This window comes from Henckelia pumila, chromosome 3 (assembly GCF_033568475.1).
Source record: "Henckelia pumila isolate YLH828 chromosome 3, ASM3356847v2, whole genome shotgun sequence".
NCBI lineage: Eukaryota > Viridiplantae > Streptophyta > Magnoliopsida > Lamiales > Gesneriaceae > Henckelia > Henckelia pumila.
Window position 1 is genome coordinate 114,826,205 of NC_133122.1, and position 14,183 is coordinate 114,840,387.

At 32.1% G+C, this 14,183-nt stretch overlaps 1 pseudogene; it reads right to left on the reverse strand.

Annotated features, from left to right (window-relative positions):
* Positions 1–492: 492 nt before the first annotated feature.
* Positions 493–13,058, reverse strand: LOC140889330 (phenylacetaldehyde synthase-like; annotated as a pseudogene).
* Positions 13,059–14,183: the final 1,125 nt, after the last annotated feature.

Below are 14,183 nucleotides of genomic sequence, written 5' to 3' on the forward strand. Positions count from 1 at the left end.
CTGTTATTTCTCTTCGTAGAAACTTCTGATAGACTTTCTAGTGCAGTCTATCAGAGAGATTAAACTTCTGTTCGTGGACCTGATTGAAGAAACGTTCGTTCATCAGTTCCTGGGATATACAACAAGAGCAGTTTAATCTGTTGGTGTCCATAATCTCGTTTCGAGATTTTAAGGTAAAATTTACATTGTTTAAATTTTATGTTATCAATTTTAATCGTAGGAATTTGATACCCATATGGAATCGTTCCATATAAAATTTTAAAACTTCCGCTGCAACGGGTATCACTTTCTTTTTCGATCCGGAGAACGACTGTGTTCCAACATTAGCATCATAGAATGATAAAAGTCTGCGAAAATAAAGAAAATGATATCATTGATCAGCACCTCCTAAGAAATTTCATAGAGAGAATAAATTAGCATATATGTAGATACGGCTAGTTAAGTAGCTTCAAATATTGGTTAATATAATTTTATGTCTCAGTAATTGCTTTTCTACACCTCCTTTCAAACCAAAAGATGGAATTATTCTTCATGCCACAGTGTGAGAAATGGTTGGAATTACAATATTCCAAGAATAATAAATTTGAAAGCATACCTTCACCCAAAGAGCCGAGCAATCAAAATTGGTCAAAAAAAACTTGTGTGCATTCATGTTGAAAGAGTCAGCTTCCTCAACTCCATCTAAGTAAGGACGAAACTCTGGGCAGATACAAGTACTTCTAGCGTAAGCAGCATCCACATGAAACCATAGCCCATTATTCTGTATGTCGTCATGCATGCAGTAGAAGTGCTTTTATCCTTTTTGTAATGTTAAGATTAAAGACGACCCATCTTTATGAGTAATAATGAAAACCATCAGACCAGGACAGATTCTTACCTTGTAAGTCCGAGTTTTTGTAAACTTTTCTAGTTGAACACTCGCAGACTTTTAACACAAGCGATTTGCTATCTAAGCTTACCTCACCAAGAAAATGGACAAAACCAAGTGAAGCCTACTTGGCTTAGATACGTACACCAAATTCTGTCTCAACGAGTGATGCCTTTTCCATTTCTCAATAAAAATTGTGGGTGCTTTATCAGGTTGATTGATACCACAAAATGATAAATTGTTGACAGATAGGAATACTGAGGAATTTAGTGGAGGGGCTATCTCTGAACTTGAGAGACGTGCTTGCATGATTAAAACAAGATTTAACATTTGAACATCAACATTTTAATCTCAATTGGGAATTCTTCAAAGGGATACTTGCTACTTGCCGTTGAGTTCAATACAAACATGGTATTAGTTGATCATTAGGGGAGAAGTTTATGAACATATGCGACCTCTTGATTCAAAATGTTTCAAAAAATTGAGCCCGTATGAATAACAGCCTCTCTCATGATACTGCCACTTGAACAAATAACATAACCACCGGAAAATATATGTTTTCCAGGAGCATACAAATGTAAATCTGTCTCAGTACTGTGCAAAACTCACCTGTGAAATCTTCCCCAATGCAAGAAGAGGATCTACAGCTGCTGATGATGTAGTACCAACCTGCCAATGAAAAGATACGTTATTCCCTTCGCAATAAACTCTCAGTATTCTTTAAAAAGAATTGAGTGCGACATTCATTTCATATATGGTGATCAAGAACGATATTTCGTTCTAAACTAACTGGTTGTTTCTTGAATAATTAAGCAACAATGTGTCAAATCTCTCGTGAAGTCAGCTTACTAATTGCCAACTTTACATGATGCTCAACAAAGTACACACCTGAACCTCAGAAAACTCACATAAGAATTTCTTTGATATCAAAACTGTGCAATTTATGAGCAGAACTTTACAATTCTCATACAATCACATCAGGCAACTGTCATGAGTTCAAATACCTTAAAATCACTTGGGCAGAGGCAACACCACAGCCGATCATAAGTGAGGAGAGAACATAACAGGCTGTGATCTTTAAATACAGTAGTTAAATTTGTCCCAATTGTGAAGAATAAAATGCATAGCACTTAAAAACCTGAGGTAGTCATTACTTAAAGAGGCAATTCTTAAAGATATTTCACTTTGTATTTACACATCAAAACCACAAATTTGCAGTTTAAGAATTTGCTTTAGTTAAAATACAAAAGTCATAACAGAGTCCTCGGTCAATGGAAAAGACTATTGCTCTAAAATAAATTGAAGAACAAATGGAGCACATGGGGAGAACAATAAATAAATAACACAAGAATTTCCCATTTTAATTTTTTTCTTAGTTTCCTTACAGTAGCACACAAGAAGAAAGGAATTAAACCCAAGGCTATGTCCTGTGAGATTGCTTTGGTTAATGATTCAGGAGAAAGAGCATATTCGGTGGAAGAATCAGTTTCCAGAATCCGGATATTTTCTGGGTAAATTCCTCCAATATGTCAGAGAAATAAAACAAACAAATTGGCACCAATAAGAGTTAAATGAGCAGAGTTTACATGATGAGTTGATAAACAAAACGTTTTAAGCAAAGATTTCCAGTTTTATGTATTTCCAAAATATTAATGCATTGCTCACTCGTTTTGCAAGTATTAGGATTGGAAACCATCAAGCATTGTTAATATGCAGACTGCTGCCAATTATCCAACTTCATTAAGATTAACATGGAATATAGACTAGTATAATCACATGTACTATAGGACGTGCTAGCTTATATTAAGTATTCAAAATCCACCTTGCAGGCTTTCTACAGAGAAGCATGAGTTTGATTAGAGCAATAGACCACAAGCTTCCTTATGGTGGCTTTCCCAACCTTTCTCAAAATTTTATCTCGAGCAGCCAAAAGCACAACCAAAACGGCTTCACTTGCAGTGCCCTGTATCACGCCACCACCATGTCCTAGAACTCGACTCCCAATCATAAACAACTTTGCATGTCCAATAAATTTTCAAAAAAATAGGCATATAAAAAATCTTGTATAATTAAAAAGATAGTGCATGTTTTTAGAAAAAAAATTTTGTACTAAATTAAGCTTTGAAAAAAAACAAGATGAGGCTTTCAGAACAAAGATTTAGAGAGAAAAAAAATTATGTTTAGAAAATCATTTTTCCATAAATCAAAATTATATTTTTAGGTAAGTCCAACTTTACATGCTGGTTTGTTTGGATATTTCCCATAACAAAGAACCAAAATAATCGTTTTGGAAAGTTTGATCAAATTTTTCTCCATGCAAACAGATCGAGCATATTTGGTTGTACAAAACGTTAGTTGAAGTATTTTTGTCTAAAAGGTAGGACTTTTCCATGAGATAGCTTTGCTTGCTTTCTTTTAGGGGGGAAAAAACCTTCTCTAAGCACTAACATTCAAAGATGTCTTAGTAGCACGGGTAAGTGATATAGATACTTGTTGAAAGGAAAGAATCAGGTAGCTTAAGTGCTTTGCCAAGCCAATCCATAACTATTGTTTCGAGTTCTGTTGCAGCAGGAGAAGTTATCCAGCTGAAACCCACCACGTTTAAAACAGCACTGAGCATTTCCCCTAAAAATCCTTCAATACTGCTATTTGATGGATAGTATGCAAAGTATTCTGGGCTATGCCAATGGGTGACCCCTGGTATGATTTTGTCTCAAATATCTGCATTGATAATGAAACACAAGATCGTGGGCATTCAACATTAACCTGTGGACATACACAACATTTAAATTTCCGATTTCATTTGTTAGTGGGTGCTTTGCTAACCCAATAAACAACAAAATAGTATTTGGCCAAATAGACATCAATATGCAACCTTGTTTCCTAAACCCAACCAAAATGACCCAATCAAACCAATTCCAAATCAACCATTAAGCACGTTCAATGAAAATATTTTTATCACATAATATGAGAATAAAAATAAGGTATGAACGAAAAAAGAGACATGAAGGGCAGTAGTCATGATTGTTAATGGTGTAATCAATCACGTGATCATAATCAATGAGTCATGAGAAGTCACACATATCATTTTCGATAGTAATTGCATGATACAAGAACGAACCACGAAACTAATAGAAATATATATCTACCTGCATCTCCTTTTCAAGAATTTATTATTTTATTTCTGGAAAATTATATAGGAGAATCTTATATATACTATTCAATAACTTGTCTGACTCCTACAAAATATGAAGAAGAAAGAAACATGGTGTTTGGGACAAAACAAAACAAACCAAACCAAACCGTCGATTCAATTCAAATAAACAAATACCATTTGTGGTTTATGCACACTGGATACAAAAATAAATTAACCTACCACCGGAGTACCATTACCAGATTCTTACATGGAAGAATTAGAGCGCGATCGGCTGTGAAAAGCTTGATCCTTTCTTATGATAACAATTTTCTCATTTCCACCACCATCTTCCTTGCCTGTAGAACAACTCGCACAAGTATTGTATAACAGCGGCGACGACATCGAATCTTCAGGTCATGATTTCTTGCTAGATTGGCATCAAAACGAAGCTTAGGATGAGCTCTAACCAAATTCTAGCTCCAATAACAGATTTCCGATGCCCATGGCAGCGAATCGAAGACAAGAAATGGGTGGCTAGGGTTGGGTCATGGTGGAATCATGAGAGCACGAGAGAGAATGATTTTTCTTATCCTAAGATGGGCTTTTCGGAGGTCACTTGAAAAATATTCTGCTGAATCGAGCAAGACAACAGATTTTGATTTGAAAGAGAGAAAAAAGAGAGAGGGTTCGGAGAAGGTGATCGAGAAGAAGTGTGGGGATTTTGGGTATATTTCTCACGTAAAGGCAGGTGCAATAATATTTATTTTAAGTTTTTAATTTAAATAAAAATAATAGTTTTTCTACAACACTTTTAAAAGCGTTGTCTTTGACCTAAAAAAACGCTAATAGACAACGCTTTTTTAAAAAAGCGTTGTCTTTTATGAATAAAAAATATATAACGACAACGCTTTTCACTAAAAATGTTGTCTTTTAAAAAACGACAACACTTTTCACAAAAAGCGTTGTCTTTTAAGTGTTGTGTTTGTGCATTTTTGTTGTAGTGCATGAAAGAAGTTGTTAAAAATGAAGTTTTAAAACTATTAGATGTCGGAATTATTTATCCAATCTCGGATAGTAAATGGGTAAGTCCAACACAAGTAGTACCAAAAAAATCAGGCATCACTGTTATAAAAAATGAAAAGGGAGAATTATTACAAGATAGGATCCATCTAGTTGGCGTATGTGCATTGATTATAGAAAATTAAATCATGCAACTAGAAAAGATCACTTTTCGTTACCATTTTTAGATCAAATTTTAGAGAAAGTGGCAGGTAATCCTTATTATTGTTTTCTTGATGGGTATTCGGGGTATTATCAAATACCAATATCATTAGAAGATCAAGAAAAAACTACTTTCACTTGTCCTTTTGGACTTTTGCATTTAAAAAAATGCCATTTGGTTTATGTAATGCTCCGACTACTTTTCAAAGATGCATGCTAAGTATTTTTAGTGACATGATTGAAGAATTTGTGGAAGTTTTTATGGATGATATAACTGTTTTTGGAAACTCATTTGAAAACTGTCTTAAAAATTTGGAAGAAGTTTAAAAAGATGTGAAGAAAAAAATCTTGTTTTAAATTGGGAAAAATGTCACTACATGGTTAAATCCGGAATTGTGTTAGAGCATGTCATATCTGAAAAAGAAATTGAAGTTGATAAAGCTAAGGTTGATGTTATTGCTAATTTACCATCATCAAACACGATCAAAGAAATTCGATCATTTTTGGGTCATGCGGGATTTTATAGAAGATTCATAAAATTTTTTAGCATAACATCGAAACCAATTTCAAATCTTTTAACAAAAGATGCACAATTTGAATGGACTCAAGAATGTGAAACTGCTTTTAAAAAGATAATTAATCTTTTAACTACATCACCTATTTTACAACCTCCTGATTGGTCTTTACCATTTGAATTAATGTGTGATGCAAGTGATTATGCTGTAGGAGCCGTGTTAGGACAAAGAAAAGAAGGTAAACCTCATGTGATCTACTATGCTAGTAGAACCTTAAATAATGCTCAAATCAATTATTCAACAACTGAAAAAGAATTACTTTCAGTAGTGTTTGCATTAGATAAATTTCGATCCTATTTAATTGGTTCTACTACTATTGTTTATACTGATCATTCTGACATAAAATATTTATCAAATAAACAAGATGCTAAGCCGAGATTAATAAGATGGATTTTGTTATTACAAGAATTTGATCTTGCAATAAAAGATGAAAAAGGAAAAGAAAATGTAGTAACCGATCATTTATCAAGAATAATTTTTGAAACGTCTCAAAATGAAATACCAATAAATAAAAATTTTCTGGATGATCAACTATTTTATGCTACTACTATGCCTTGGTTTGCTAATATTGTAAATTTTTTTTGTGACAAATAAAATGCCTTCTCATTGGAGTTCACAAGATAAAAATAAATTCTTGAAAGAGATCAAAAAATTTTATTGGGATGATCCTTATTTGTTTAAGTATTGTCCTGATCAAATTTTTCGACGTTGCATACCCGACAATGAGGTAAGTAGTGTCATTAAATTTTGTCATTCTGAGGCATGTGGAGGTCATTTTTTGTCAAAGAAAACAACTGCAAAAATCTTTCAATGTGGATTTTATTGACCTTCTTTATTCAAAGATACGCATTCATTTTGCAAATCTTGTGAAAATTGTCAGAAAATGGGTTCATTTCAAAACGAAGCATGATTCCTTTAAATCCAATCATGATAATTGAAATATTTGACAGTTGGAGAATAGATTTTATGGGTCCATTCCCATTATCTTTTGGATTTACTTATATTTTAGTGGCTGTTGATTATGTTTCAAAATGGATTGAAGCAATTGCATGTAGAACTAATGATCATAAAGTTGTGATAAAATTTTTGAAAGAAAATATTTTTAGTCGATTTGGAATACCTAGAGCTATAATAAGTGATGGGGGAAATCATTTTATAAATAAATAATTTTCTTCGTTGTTAAGAAAATATGATATTACACATAAAGTTTCTACTCCATATCACCCTCAAACGAATGGTCAGGTTTAACTTGCAAATAAAGAAATAAAACAAATTTTGGAAAAAACGGTCAATCCAAATCGAAAAGATTGGTCTTTAAGATTAAGTGATGCATTATGGGCATATAGAACTGCATTTAAAACATCATTGGGGATGTCACCATATAGATTATTTTTTGGTAAGCATTGTCATCTACCTGTTGAAATTGAACATAAAGCTTATTGGGCTATTAAAGCATTTAATACTAATTTAGATGATGCATCTAAATTAAGAAAATTGCAACTGAATGAACTAGAAGAATTAAGAAATGATGCATATGAAAATGCAAAGATTTATAAAGATAAAACAAAAGCCTTTCATGATAAAAAATATTATGAGAAAATCGTTTGAAATTGGACAAAAAGTTTTACTTTATAAGTCTCGCTTGCATTTGTTTCCAGGAAAACTTAGATCACGATGGACAGGTCCATATGTTGTAAAAAATATTTATCCTCATGGTGCTGTTGATGTTGAAAATCCTAAAAATAATAATGTGTTTAAAGTTAATGGGCAAAGGCTTAAACCATTTTTAGAAAATGAAATTCTTAATGATGAGTTTATGCCTTTATATGATCCAAATTAATTGTTACTTATATTTTCATTTTATTTTTGCAGAATTGAGTTCATTTCCCGGTTAAGTGGCGGATAACGGTACTCCGTGACTTTTTTTAGTCGGTTTTATTTCAATTTCCCAAAATAATTGAAAAAAAAAATTCTTTATTTTCAAAATGGATGAAGCTATCAAAGAACAAGGTAAATATTTTCCATCTGTTTCTAAAAAAAGTTTTGAGAATGATTTATGAAGGCAGATGTGAAAGATTGAGAATGCTTATGCAAAAAGGAATTTCGGAGGATATTCGTCTTATAATTGAAGCCAAAGTTCGATTGGGTGGTGAAGTTCCAAAATTCTTACTTGTTTGAAATATGTCTGGACTAGGAAAAAACACCTATGTGAAGAAAAGGAGGGCCAAGAGGTTAGATGTTTGTCATAAATGTGCCAGATGGACTTGTGATAGACGATGCAGATCTTTGGGATATGTTTCCACAAATAGAGAAGATAAAATTGATTTCATTAAGAATGGGCTGAGTAAAGAGTCATTAGATGATATCTCATTGACTCTTGAGATGCATTCTAGTGGAGATGTGCAAGGTCAACTTCTCCGTTTATGAAAACTATTCCAAGCACAGTGTCATGGTAATGGTCTTGGGAATCTGACTAAAAAAGACCATATTTGCCAATTTATAAGAAAATTTGATGGTAAGCCAACCCTCGACTCATAAATATTGAAGGAACACTGTGAGCCACAATCACTGTATATACGCATGCATGTCATTATTATATATTATTATTTTTATTATTTTCGTTATTATGTTCACACCTGTATTCCTATTTCTGTCGTATTCCTTGTTTTCCTTATAAAATCACTCAACTATCTCTATATTTTTGCAAAAAAGAAAAGAAAAAAACATGGCAGAATCTGCTTCACAAAAATTGAAAAATATTTGTGTATTTTGTGGTTCTAATAGTGGAAAGAGTGAAATATTTGTTGATGCAGCAATTAATCTTGGAAAAAAGTTAACAGAGAGAAAAATTCACTTGGTATACGGTGGAGGCAATATTGGGTTAATGGGATCTATTTCAACAGCAGCTCATCTTGGAGGTAGTCAGGTTTTGGGTATTATTCCTATAGCTTTAGCTGAAGGAAATATTACAGGTGTTACGGTTGGAGAAGAATTGAAAGTTTCATCGATGTACGAGAGAATAACTAAAATGATAGAAAATTTTGATGCTTTTATTGCCTTACCTGGTGGTTTTGGTACTTTAGAAGAAATTTTTCATGTTGCTATAATAATATTTATTTTTATTTTTAAATGACAGAGTAAGGAGCAAAAAACTCCTGACACGCATTAGTTTTTATTTATCATATTATCACAATAGATTAGATTTTAATATTCCGTATATATTTAAATTGCAAACTACTAAGAAAATAAAGTCTTTTTGTATATATGTTTGTTTACACTTATTTTTATCAATTTAATAGAAAATATATAATTGATGGGATATAAGTTATAAATAATATATAATTGTGTGTTTTCAAATAACATATTTTCTAAAACTTTTATGAATATATAGTTAAAGTGATATTGATTGAATGAATAATAACATGTATAATTGAAGGAATTAAATTGTAAAAGTGTAATCTATACTCACATAACTCATAAGCTTTTATTGATTATTAAAAAATCGTTGATTACTAGATTAAAACCATTTTGAAAAAAAAAAAATTGTGCATATAAAAATTGACTGCAAAGTTGTTTGAAGTTTGATTGTAATGATGTAGAGTATTAATATCACTACTATAGTTCTCATGGTAAATTTTTAATAGATTTACCTCATAAATAAATAAATAAACTTTGAATTAGAAAAAAAAGGGAAGAAAAAAATGTTACATATTCAAAGTTTATTGTAGTTATTTGGTTTTGTGAAAACAACTTTGCAGCCAAGTGCAAAAAGAAAAAAAAACAAAAAAAAACATAAAAAAAAAAAAACAAAATGGGTTTATTCTTTGTAAATTATCCTATCTTATTTTCAATATTAGGTTATTTGATTGTCTGCTTTACATATTAGCCATTTTCAATAAGTGTAACAGCTATATATGAAATATCATAACCCGAGAGAATATGGAGTAGAGACTTTTACATTAAAATTCCTGATGATATACATGTTATGAAAATGATTTCTATTATCATTTTGATTATATTTTTCTCAAAGTTTTTAGAAATATTTATATAAAAAATTATATATATTTAATATTTTGATATTGTGTGAAATATATACGTATAACAATCCAATTATATATTAATATATTAGTTGATAACAAGATTTATAAATAAACATATGATCTCCTTACAAATGTGTTTTAAAATGTTAAAGTTTGCAAATTTGAATATATATATTAAGGAATAAAAATCTAACTTGTGATTTTATGATATTTTATTACTAAGGGACTAGTAATTAGCCTGTTTGAGGGTGTGATGAAACTTAAAATTTGTAATTATTTATATGTTAAAAAGTTTGTTTTAAAATTAAAGTTTCATTAAAATTATGAAGTTGTATTATTTTAGTGTTATATGTTTATATTTAAATATTTTACTAAAAAAGTTGTATTTTATGTTTTGCGCAGGTTTGGTAAAAATAAAATTACTCAAGCTACAAAGGTCATATTGGATTAATCTCAAATCCCATAGAATCACAAAAGAGGCATCTTCAACTTTGTAGAAGACAATAAATTCCAAAAACCTCATTAAGATGATCAAAATAATCAAACATCAAAATGGAGACAGATTTACTTTTACTATGACCAACTTGTAGTAAAAATATCATAACTATTTCACCTTTTACCCAAAAGAGGTGAATTATATGTCCAAACAGATCTACACAAAATATCCTATGTGTTCTATGTTGAATGGAAAGGCTGAATCGGTGGTCTAAGACATCAAACATGCCAATTAAGTTGGGTCATGGTATTGACATTCAAGGAGACAAGAACCCACCAACTTTACTATTCCACATTTAATGAGTCTTGGACTCTTGCTCTCATTTGGCCTATAAATAGATATGTTGTATAAGCTTTGTAGTGTGCAAAAGTGTAGAGAAATTCCTCACTTGTAAAATAAATATTGTGTGTGTAAGAATAAGAGTTTGAGTGTGCATATTTCTTCAAGTTTAAGTATGAAATTTCTTTTATCTTTACTCTTGAGTCTTATGTTCATGACAAGCTAAATCCTTTTATGTCAAGGTGAAAAGGTTTCATTGTTGGTCAAGTAAGATTGTTTATATTTTGTATATTCTTTCTTTTTCTATTTTTTTTTTTTTTTACTAATTGATCTTTATTTGTAGGTATAATTTGGATAATTTATTGTTATCTATTTACATCAAATACTTGTTGTATAATATGATACAATAAATACTAAAATAATTATATACTATAAATATATGTATAAATTTATAATAAAGTCATATATATTATTTAGACAATAGCGTGGCTCTGCCGGTTGTTCTAAATAATATATTGTGATTTGATCTAACATTTACTTTCTCGCAACTAACATTTACTTTCTCGCAACTAACATTTATTTTTCGCAATTAACATTTACTTTCCGCAATTAACATTTACATTTCCGCAACTAACATTTACATTTCCGCAACTAACATTTACTTTATCGCATCTAACATAAAAAGTCATATATTTTATTTAGACGATAGTGTGGCTCTGCCGGTTGTTTTAAATGAAATATTGTGATTTGATCTAACATTTACTTTTATGTAAATTTATATTTATGCACTTATATATATATTATGGGTACCATATATTAATTATCGGTTAATATGATATTAATATAGTGGGAACTATATTATATGATATATTTGTTTAAATATATAATTGTTCTTTTATGTTTATATTTATGCATTTATATATATATTATGGGTACCATGTATTAAATATCGGTTAATCTGAATTTAATATAGTGGGAACTATATTATATGATATATTTGTTTAAATATTTTATTGTTCTTTTATGTTTATTCTTATTTAAGTTTCTTTTATTTATTTTGTTAAGCAATCTTAAATAAACCAACAATGAACCTTTGAAGTTTTGACAATTTTATAATTTGTGTATTTGAAATTTTATAATAATATTTCCATCTATAATATATCATTGCTAAAATTAAACTTACAGCATCCTCTCCGTGGATCGATCTCTTGCTCACGTGTATATTACTTGCTACGACCTACACTTGGGTGAATTACAATTTAAGTTGTAGCATCTGTATCGACTATCGTCAGCTGAATCAGGCTACAGTCAAGAACATGTATCCTTTACCCCGATTAGATGACCTTTTTGATCAGCTGCAGGGTTCTTCTGTCTATTCGAAGATTGATCTGAGATCAGGTTATCACCAGCTGAGAGTGCGAGAGGGAGATATTCCTAAGACCGCATTTAGAACAAGGTATGGTCATTTTGAGTTTATAGTCATGCCGATTAGATGACCTTTTTTTCCAGCGGTTTTTATGGTTTTAATGAACCGTATCTTTTAGCGCTATTTAGATGAGTTCGTCATTATCTTCATCGGTGATATTCTTATCTATTCGAAGAACCGTACTGACCAAGCAGAACACTTGAGAATCGTCATGCAGATTTTGTGAGTTGAGAAGTTGTTTGCCAAACTATCTAAATGTGAATTCTGGTTGGATCGAGTTGTCTTTCTCGGTCATATTATTTCAGGAGATGGGATTTCAGTCGATCCCAGCAAGATTAAAGCGATGAATTGGCCTAGACCGACATCAGTACCTGAGATCCAAAGCTTCATTGGTTTAGCTGGTTATTATCGCCGATTCATTGAAGGTTTCTCGTCTATTGCCAAGCCGATTACCCAGCTGACTCTGAAGAATGCGTCTTTTATCTGGACTGCAGATTGTGAGGCTAGCTTTGTTGATCTAAAGAGGAGACTGGCCAGTGCTCCGATTCTTTCTATTCCGAAAGGTACTGGAGGTTTCACAGTCTATTGTGATTCTTCTAATCATGGCTTGGGATGTGTTCTCATGCAGAATAAGCATGTGATAGCGTATGCATCGAGGCAGCTGAAACCAAACGAGACTCGTTATCCGATTCATGACCTTGAACTAGCTACGATCGTCTTTGCTCTGAAGATCTGGCGTCACTATCTTTATGGTGAGTCATTCGAGATTTTTTCTGACCATAAGAGTCTTAAGTACTTGTTTTCACAGGCAGAGCTGAATATGAGACAGAGAACATGATTAGATCTGTTGAAAGATTTCGACTGCGAAATCAAGTATTATCCGGGAAAGTCCAATGCAGTTGCAGATGTCTTGAGCCGAAAACTTTGTTCTTTATCTATTTCTTCTAACGGTGTTTCTGAAAGATTGGGTGCCCGGTTAGCCAACTTGTGGCTAAGGGCTTTTATGACTCTATGCATAAACAATCTTTGTTTAATATAATTTACATTCATTAATGACATTTTCTTTGTCTTTCTTCATATTGTTATATTGTGATATACTATTGCTGTTTTGATAAAGACCTTGAATATACTATAGTGTAAGTAAGATGAGATAGTGAATAAAGAGAGATCACTATTATAAAACACATCTTATAGTCACTGTATATTCTAAATAGTTCCTAGTCAATTGAGCCGTCCGCTAATAAGGATAAGGATCGCTCGAGATTGAGACTAGCATTTGTGATGCCAAGTACCACGTTTCATTGGTAATGAACATGGAGATGTTCAAAGCATGCAAATGGATATTCATATGATGAATGATTGAACTACCCTATTCGGACTTTCCAAGTGGTTATTATTATTTGAGTGGATAAGTCCGCGGTTTTGGTTGTACACCATTAGTCCTTACTACTTGAAACATCATTGAGACTCTATATGCTAGTACTATACTTTGACTCGTTAACCAACTCTATTGGGGTCATCAGGTGTCGGGATTGGGTACAGTTACGACACATATAGGAGTCGATGCTTTATTGTCAAGGATTCACCACATACTTGCGAGTGTGGATATCCTATGCGATCTGAGGATATATTAGTGTGACGAATCTCTGGCCAGAGTACATGATGTGTTTTAGGTTACTCGGTTTTCCTAGTAACACATGCGATGTCACTATTTGATCTCCAAGATGTAATGCATAGTTATCGAATCTCGAACAACTCTCGATGCACCAATGGTTGTTGATTCGATCGGGATATATGGATGAAGGGACCGTACTGTACACTAACCAAAATCTACTGGTTCTTGCAGGCACTATCAGTGATGCCTAGGGAATCATGGGGCGATGTTGCTAGACGCTCTTACCATGATTCGTTGGGCAAGTCGGAAATTGTTGTTCCGAGTCACAAGGAGTTGTGAGCCCACGGCTAGCTGTATCCCTGAACCATTGAGGGTCACACAAGTAATGGATTACTAAACCCCGTTGAGATAGGTAAATTTAAAGAGTTAAATTTAATGAAAGAGAAGTTGGACTTCTTAAATAAAAGGAGTGGAATTTCCTAAAATGACATAGGGATGGGCATTTTTGGAAATCACTGAATTCGGAT